The sequence below is a fragment of the Selaginella moellendorffii genome, unplaced genomic scaffold (genome assembly GCF_000143415.4).
Source record: "Selaginella moellendorffii unplaced genomic scaffold, v1.0 SELMOscaffold_0, whole genome shotgun sequence".
Lineage (NCBI taxonomy): Eukaryota > Viridiplantae > Streptophyta > Lycopodiopsida > Selaginellales > Selaginellaceae > Selaginella > Selaginella moellendorffii.
The window spans coordinates 2,640,453-2,649,367 of NW_003314261.1; the positions used below are offsets into that span (position 1 = coordinate 2,640,453).

The window sequence follows — 8,915 nt, forward strand, 5'->3', positions numbered from 1 at the left end:
TCCGCCATCGGACGACTGGCGTTGCTTCGATTTGCATCCGACGGCTCGACGCCACAGCCTCATCCACAAAAAAATCTTTTTGGCGCGCAAAAGTATATCCTATTTAGTTTAGGGTTATGGAAACAGCGTGAGGGCTGGCAGCCGGCGAGGACGCCGGCTGCGAATGCCTCGCGTGAAATGTATCCTGCGTGAGGCGCCACTGCTTCTTTTTTGGCATCGGTGTCGCCGCAGCTCTTGATCAGGGGTAATCCGTCCTCACAGGCCGCTCACAAGCCGCGAAGGACGCTGGAAATCTGGAAATCCGTCGTCGGGACGCTGGAAATCTGGTGTTGAAGGTATTCTCGCTATTCTTCCTCGCAGATCATTGCTGCTGGCATTGAAGCTGGCCAGGTATCCGAGGTTAGTGAGCGACGATGGAATCTCACCTTGCAAGTGGTTAGGGATTCCAGGCTTTCGAGCTGACCAAGCTCGCCAGGGATGATTCCAGAGAAGCTGTTTAAGGAGAGATTTAAGCTCCGGAGTGCGATGAGTTTACCCAGCTCTGGAGGAATGGTGCCACTCAAGTTATTTGACGACACGAAGAAGCCTCCCACTGTACGAAACACTCCTTTCCAGTCGACAAGAATGGCAGTGTCAAGGAAGGAAGCCCGGTTGCGAGCAAACTCTTGGTATATTGCATCTCCATTTGCCTGCTGTGAAACATATGATTTCCAGTCAGTCGTTCTGGGGAAGAACGGAAATGCCGGTTTGTTGCCTGGTGGAACAACTTGCAAGCCTCGGAGTCCTTGGAGCTTACTTGGAATTCCTCCTCGTAAGGCCAGGATTTGCAACGAGGACAGGTTTCCAATACAGTCTGGGATGGATCCACTGAGTGGTTGAAGGCCAAGCTGAGTATGTCCATGTTGACGAAGCCACAGAGCTCATCTGGCAAGCTTCCAGTCAGCTTGTTTCTGCTCAAGTCCATGAAGGCGAGACGATAGGTACTGTTTTCGATGTCAAGGCCTCCGGTTAAACTGCTACCAGAGAGATCCAACTTGACTAGTTTGGTGAAGATGTTCGATGGGATGGGGCCTGAGAAGATGTTATTGCCAGCGGTCCAGCAAGTCTCGCAGGTTTTCAAGTCCAGCGGGAAGCTCTCCACTGAGCGCATTGCCGAAGTTCACAAGGGATGTAGCATTGGCGATGCTCGCTGAAAGGCTGCCATGGAACTGGTTATTGCAGAGGTTGAGAACCAGCAGCCTTGGAGAGAACAAGCTACTTGGAATCGTTCCTTGGAGTTCGTTCCTCTGCGCCAGAATGCCTTCCAGTCTTGTACAGTTGGAGGAATGCTGCCAGATAGCTGGTTTTTAGCAACAGCAAGGAACCTGAAATTACCACCTCGGCAAGCATTCGCTGGTAGTGGTGAGCTACAATGGTCGACCTGGGCAGGTCGGGTGAGCTACAATGGTGAGCTTCCAAACTTGAGAGCATTGACTTGTCCAACAACAACTTTAGTGGAGGATTTCCAAAGTTGAGGTACGCAAGCTTCACGCACTCGAACTAAAGTTGTTGTTGGACAAGTCAATGCTCTCCAAGTTTGGAAGTTTGCAAAGACTGTCCATGCCACTACTGAGTTGTCCATCCAAATTCGTGTCACGGAGATGGAGCGATCCAACAGAGTTATTGCGACACACCACTCCCGTCCAGCCACAGGGATTGTTGCCATTGTTCTTCTAGTCACTTAAGATGGTACTTCCAACAGCTGGATTTAAACTTGAGCAAGACTAACTTCTCGTCTTGTTCCTGCATGCACAGTGAGAACAGCGGAAGTGAATGGAGAAGCACTGCGCACGAAACATAACATAGATTCATAGTGGAATCTTTGGGAATTGCGATTCAATTTGAAGACGGTCAGAGGTTATGGCCCGGTCGAGTCGCCATGGCAGTTCTTTGTGAAACGAAAGGTTACATGTGGATCATAAACGCAATTTTATTTGCATTACCTCCAACCCATCATATCCACAATCAGATTGAGGCTTGGTTTTACTAAAAAGATTAATTTTCTGTATCTACTTTTCCAATATAAATAACACTTAATTTCATAGTGTAGAGTTTATTCTAATTATAAAACTTATCAGTTCATCACTAAATGGTCCTTCATGGATTGGCTAAATGTTATTGTCAGTCATTAATTGTTGTGATGGCCAACTTCAAATTCCATCCTCTTCTTCAAAATCAGTTAAACATTTGTGGCTTGAATAAATACTGAGTGCTTCCAAATATTTATATTTTAAATCTAAATTCTAATATAATATATAAATATAATTTAAAGAAATAAAAAATAATTGTCCTGAATGAACAAATATCTCTATGATTTTAAGAGATAGCTTACTTCAGGCGGACAAAAACATATTTTTCTTATGGGCGATAAAAGAACAGAGTCACGGCCAGCGCGGACACGAAGCCGGCGAGGGTGCCGATTGCAAATGCCTCGACCGAAATATCTGTGGCATGTGGCGCCGCCATTTCTTCCGCATTGGTGTCGCCGCAGCTCTTGATCAGGGGTAATCCGCACAGACCGCTGTTCGATTGGAAGCACGACGCCGGAAATCTGGTGTTGAAGGTATTCTCGCTTGGGATTCTTCCTCGCAGATCGTTGCTGCTGGCATTGAAGCTGGCCAGGTATCCAAGGTTAGTGAGCGAGGATGGAATCTGGCCAGATAAGTGGTTGCTGGATACATCCAGGGATTCCAGGTTTTGGAGCTGACCAATCTCGCCAGGGATTCCTCCAGAGAAGCTGTTGAACGAGAGATTTAAGCTCCGGAGGGCGATGAGTCTTCCCAGCTCTGGTGGAATGGAGCCCGTGAGCCTGTTGGACGACACATCTATGGTCGTCGTGGTGGTAAATACATCTCCAACCAGCCGAAACGTTCCTTTCCAGTCGACAAGGATGGAGTAGCCTTGCATTTGCCGGAACAAGTTCCGGCTATCTAGGAATGCCGTCCTCCAGTCGAAGTATACCGAGTCTCCAAACATCTGAGTCCACTGCGCTAGAAAAGGCTTCCAGTCGGTGGTTCTTGGGAAGAACGGGAACGCCGGCCTGTTGCCTTGAGGGACGACTTGCAATCCTCGGAGTCCCTGGAGCTCACTTGGGAACTCTCCTCGCAAAGAGTTGTGCGAGAGGTCGAGGATTTGCAACGAGGACAGGTTTCCAAGGCAGTCTGGAATGAAGCCGTCGAGATGGTTGAAGGCCAGGCTGAGTACGTGCATGTTGATGAAACCACAGAGCTCACTTGGCAAGCTTCCAGTGAGCTGGTTCCTGCTCAAGTCCATGAAGACGAGATGGCTGCTGCTGTTGTCGATGCCAAGTTCTCCGCTGAAGTTGTTGCCGGAGACATCCAGCATGACCGGTCTAGAGAACAAGCTTGGCGGGATGGAGCCCGAGAACCTGTTGTTTCCTGCGGAGAAGTCCAGCAGATCAACCAGGTTTGCAAATCCAGCAGGAAGCTCTCCACTGAGCTCGTTGTTGCAAATTCCGAGGAAGGCAAGTGATGTAGCGTTGCCGATGCTCGCCGGAAGGCTGCCATGGAGCTGGTTACTGCAGAGGTTGAGGGCCAGTAGACTTGGAGTGAAAAAGCTGGCGGGAATGGTCCCTTCGAGCTGGTTGCTGGGTGCATAGAAGACTTCCAGTTTTGTACAGTTGGAGTATGAAGGAGGAATGCTGCCGGAGAGATTGTTTCCATCCAGACCGACGAAGCTGAGGCGATCACCTCGACAAAGATTTGCTGGTAATGGACCAGTTAAACCGTTCAGTGCTGCCTCGAAGTCTTCGAGCGCAGAGTGGAGGCCAAACTCTTGTGGGATCTCACCGCCAAGTCTGTTATCAAAGAGCGAAATGCGTCTCAAGCTGGGAAGCCTGGCCAGTTCCACGGGGATGCCACCGCTCAGGTTGTTCCCTGCTAGTCGCAACACTTCCAACCGCCTGAGCTGAGAAAATGCGAGAGGAATCCTCCCCGAAAGGATGTTCTTCCACAGCTGGAGCTCGCGGAGCCTGGACAGTCTGCCAAACTCACCAGGTATTTCTCCAGTTAGCTTGTTCTTTGCCAGGGACAACATTCTTAGATTGATCATGCTGATGTTCCAGGGAATAGTGCCACTCAGGTTGTTCCTGGAGAGATCAAGTAGTCGCAAGGTCTCTATGCTCATCATGTCCCAAGGGATTTGTCCCTGTATTCCATTCCGCGAGAGATCAAGCACCAGCAGCCGGCTAAGATTGCGGAAGCCCGACGCAGGAAGCTCACCAGAGATGCCATTGAAGCTCAAGTTGAGGTATCTAAGCTTGACACACTCGATCAACTGGTCTGGAAATCCTCCACTGAAATTGTTGCTTGACAGGTCGATGCTCTCCAAGGCTGGAAGCTGGCAAAGATTGTTGATTCCACTGAGGCGTCCACGCAAGTTCATACCAGAGAGATGGATCGATCGGACAGAAGAATTGCTACAGGCGACTCCTTCCCAGCCACAGGGACTTGAGTAATTGCTGCCACTGTTCTTCCAGTCGCTTAAGATCGTGGCATTTCCATCAAGGCTGGATTTAAACCCGAGTAAGATTTTCGTCTCCTCACGTGTGCATAGCGAGAAAGGCAGAAGGAGCAATGCGACCGAAGCATAGCAAATGATAGCATTCATGACAGAAATCTTGGATGCTGCTCGACAGCGCTGCGACGGCTGTATACTCGAATTTCAAAGTCGCGGTCAAGCCCGAGACAACGTTTTTCTCAATCACGAAAGTGAAACGTTTGAATTTTCAAAAGTTAGGGCATATTATATTACTACTTTTTACCACTTTTTGAGCCTTTAAATTTGTACTATGGAGTTTCTCTTGCTTCTGAATGGTTTAGTGACTTTTTATGAGTTTTTTTTTTCTAATATAAAGTTATTCTCAAATCTTATTTTGCTTATGACTGTAGCATTTTCTCTAAAATTTGTCAGGGCTTTTAAATTATAATGTTTAGTTATTTTAAGCTCTCTTTTTTTTTGAGAAAATTGAGCTTACACAATAATTTAGTATTTAGATCTTAACAGTCAAGTATAAAATATAAATAAAGAACTTAAATCTAATGGGTTTGATATTGCAAAAACTATAAGTAATTATTTTTATCCTTAATAAATCTATTCCATTAAGTTATCATTCCTTTAGTTGAGTGCTACACTTATAAAATATGAAAGTAAGGATTTTAATTAAAACTAAAATTTAATATGGGTAATGAATAAGGATGAATATCTCCCTTTAATATTGTAATAAATTTTCTTTATTCCAGATGATATTTTGCCTTCTAATTCTTAAATTTTCTTGATGATCCCACTACTATAAATATTTTTGTAATTTATAAAACTTCATTAAAAAAAATATTTTAGTTTTTATCTAAACTAATTTTATTTTTACTGGATTAATATATTATTATTTAACAATAAAAATCTCACAACTAGTTATGATTTTAGAAGGCTAATTTATATAGTAATGGTATATTTTGCAACTATTAAAAAATTTATAATTTTTCATAAGTGAGAAGAGTTGTTTGATTTTTATAATTAGAGGTGAGTCATGTAAAACAAATCTTTCATAAAACAACTCTATCTTCTTGTTTGTTTAAGCAAACCTGTAAGGGATGGTAATGAATATACCTAGAATATGCTTGAATATTTTAGGATATTCTATCATCCAATGGTGGTTATTCATTTAAATTAATTTCATATTTATAATTTATAAACATGTTTATAATTTATAAACTTTTCTAACCACTTTGTATCATCATGAGCATGTGTGGTTTTTGGAGCATGAGCCAAAAAAACCATGTAATGTATAGTGCATTGGTTGGGTTCTATGTCCAGAATGGCAATTGCAAGGGAGCTCTCAAAGTTCCATTGCCAAGGCCCTCAATGCAGCCACCACCATGAAGCAGAGAATCTGGAGCTCCAGGGCTGGATGGATGAGGCAGCCAGTGATCCATGTGAAGGGAAGAATGAAAACGAGGAGGAGTGCTCATAGGGGGCTCCCAGCCTCAATTGCAACAAGCATGAAGTATTGAAACCAGCTCGGAGATTTGAGCAAGGCCCCCTCGAGATCAATCATGATGCTATCGTTGTTCCTGGCCACTGTATTCTCCACTAGCTCCAATGGATTGCTCTTGTCCCTGGGAAGCATCAAGAAAATCATATTTGAACTAGTGAATTGATTGAGAATTGCCTCTCCCTGAAGGTTTGAGTTGAGAGCCATGATCCAGGATCAGAAACCCACCAAGGCAGTACTGATCCAGAATCAATCAATCAACCTGGAACACATCCATGGATGGAGCTTAGATCTTCCTCCATATGGCTGCTAGAAAACAAAGATCAGTGGAAGAAAGAGAGTCTTTTCAAAGAGGAGTCATTGGGAAGAGCAAATTGAGGCTCAATTTATGGATAGTGACCAAACCTTGAGTTTTGGAGGAAACCATGACATAAACATTGGGCTTTGACTTGGATGCATGAGTCCACACAAATGACAATCTTTCTATTCCTATTCCTTCCTCTTTTTTAAAGCAACAGATGGAAGGAGATTGTAGCAGCTGAGGAGTGGAGTCAAGTTGCTTCTAGCTTTAGCTTGGATGATGATGAGAAGTATCTAGCAAGGATGTTTACAACAAGGAGAGTTGAAAAGGTTTGTCACATGTGGAATTGGTATATTATCTACCCTAACCCTAATTGATGGATTTTAATTTTTAGCTCAAAGTTTTTTTTTGTTTAAGTGAAGGCTAGTTTATTTTTGGCTCTTTTTACTAATAAAATTAACTAAAGATAATTCTGTTTAATCAATCATATAGATATGTCAAATTTTGATTGTGCTATGGATGTTGTTCAGTTGTCACCCCCTGAGGATATGTCAACAGAAACAAATTATTATGAAGGTTTGGTTTTTCTCTTTATTCTTTAGTATTTCTTGATTTATTTCTTTTTGGTTTTGTAGTTTCACAAGCAAAGAGGACAAAGCTGACCATCCTAAAAGCCACTATTGCATCACTTAACTTTGAAAAAGTAAATTCAACCAAGATTCTTGAGTTGAAGATTTTATCTATGTATGGTTTTGAAATCCTTTTTTTTCTGTAGTTTTGATTTACTTTTTGCCTAGGTATGGAACTTATATAGTTCATCTTGCACAGAACACTCTATGAAGTGCAAAATACTTAATTTATATAATGGATTGTATAGATATGCATGGCTTGCAAACTTTAACTATATATAGTGATTCATCTATGTGTGTGTGATTATATAATAAATTTATGGTTGGCAAATGTTTCTCACTTACAAGATTTGTAATTTAAAAAAAAAATTAACAAGATTGTAATTATCTCACTTCAAATGGATTGAATGATAGAAAAACCTAATTTACCACCATGGAAGTTCAGAAAAGTTCTTTATATTACAGATTCTTCTATCATTCAAATTATAAATGATTTTGATGTTAAACTAAGATTACAGCCAACTAAAGCCAACTTCATCTTTAATGGCTACTAGAGTTTATCCACAAGCTATACATGCTGTTATAATCAACATTGGTGTTTTTCCTAAAATAAAGATTGTTTTTTCTTATAAGGACATAACTATGGTAATGTTTTTTCCTATTTAATTTTCTATTTCTAAGATATTTTTCACAGCCCTTTATGCATCTAGAGTGTGAAGAGCAGTATCATCATATTGTACCAGATTTATATGCTGGATACATGCCAAAGTTTTTATTTTTTAATATTATGAAAAGCATGAGTGTGTCAGGTGATTTAGCAACACTTGGAAGTACTTTATTTTTGCTACTAGTTGATTCAAACAAAATTCAGAGGCTCAATGAAGTTTATAGAAACACACCGTGGGCTCACTTCTAAAGACACCACCCATGGAAAAATAATTTTAAAATCTATGAACTTACTGAAATAATGAGGCAAAAATATTATATAATCTTTATAAAAGATTTAAATAAAATAAAAATAGGAGAACAAACAGATAAGAAGCTAGAATAACAAATCATCACAGATACATATAACACAAATATTATTCTATATTTGCAACTAATGAACAAGTAAAAGAACATAATGAAAAATAATACAACACATACAAGGTAAAGATATAATTATAGAAGCATAAGACAAATATGGAAATTTCTGTCCTATATATTTCACACTGCCAGATGACACAAGAAAAACACAAGGAGTACATAAAATATTACATTTTAAAAGAAAATGGCAATTGAAATAACACAAAATATAGCAACAGAAGATGGATTAATAAATGGAGCAGATGGAGTATTACAAGATGTAACCCAGATTGAAGAAGAACAAATAATGTGGATAGAATTCCCAAATATAAAAACAGGTGAAAAATCAAGAGCTAAAGAAAACATAATAATAAAGAAAAATAATGAAAAAACTGGACACCAATAAAAAAAACTAACAAGAATAATAAATATTACTAAAAATATAAATTATGTTATAAGTAGAACCCAATTTCCAGTACAACCATGTGCAGGAAGAACAATACATAGAACACAAGGATCAACAGTTATGCAATTAAGATATGACCCATATAAAATAAAATATCCAGAACAAGCATATACAGCATTATCAAGAGCATAAACACTAAAAGGTAGACATTTATATAGACCAAATGAACATAAACATATTAAAATCAATAAAGATGCAGTTAAGGAAATAATAAGAATGACAGCAGAAGCACCATGGCAAATTGATTTAATAGATTTACAAGAAGAAAAAATAGCTAACCAAATAATTATACAAATTTTAAATACAAGATCTATTACTGCACATCAAGAAGATATAAAGAGTGATTCACATTTATTAACATCCGATATAATATGTATGCAAGAAGTAAGAACCCAAAAACATGAG

The 8,915-nt window shown here is 40.4% G+C and overlaps 1 pseudogene; it reads right to left on the minus strand.

The window, feature by feature from the left end:
- Positions 1-133: 133 nt before the first annotated feature.
- On the minus strand, positions 134-4,668 carry LOC9641746 (annotated as a pseudogene).
- Positions 4,669-8,915: the final 4,247 nt, after the last annotated feature.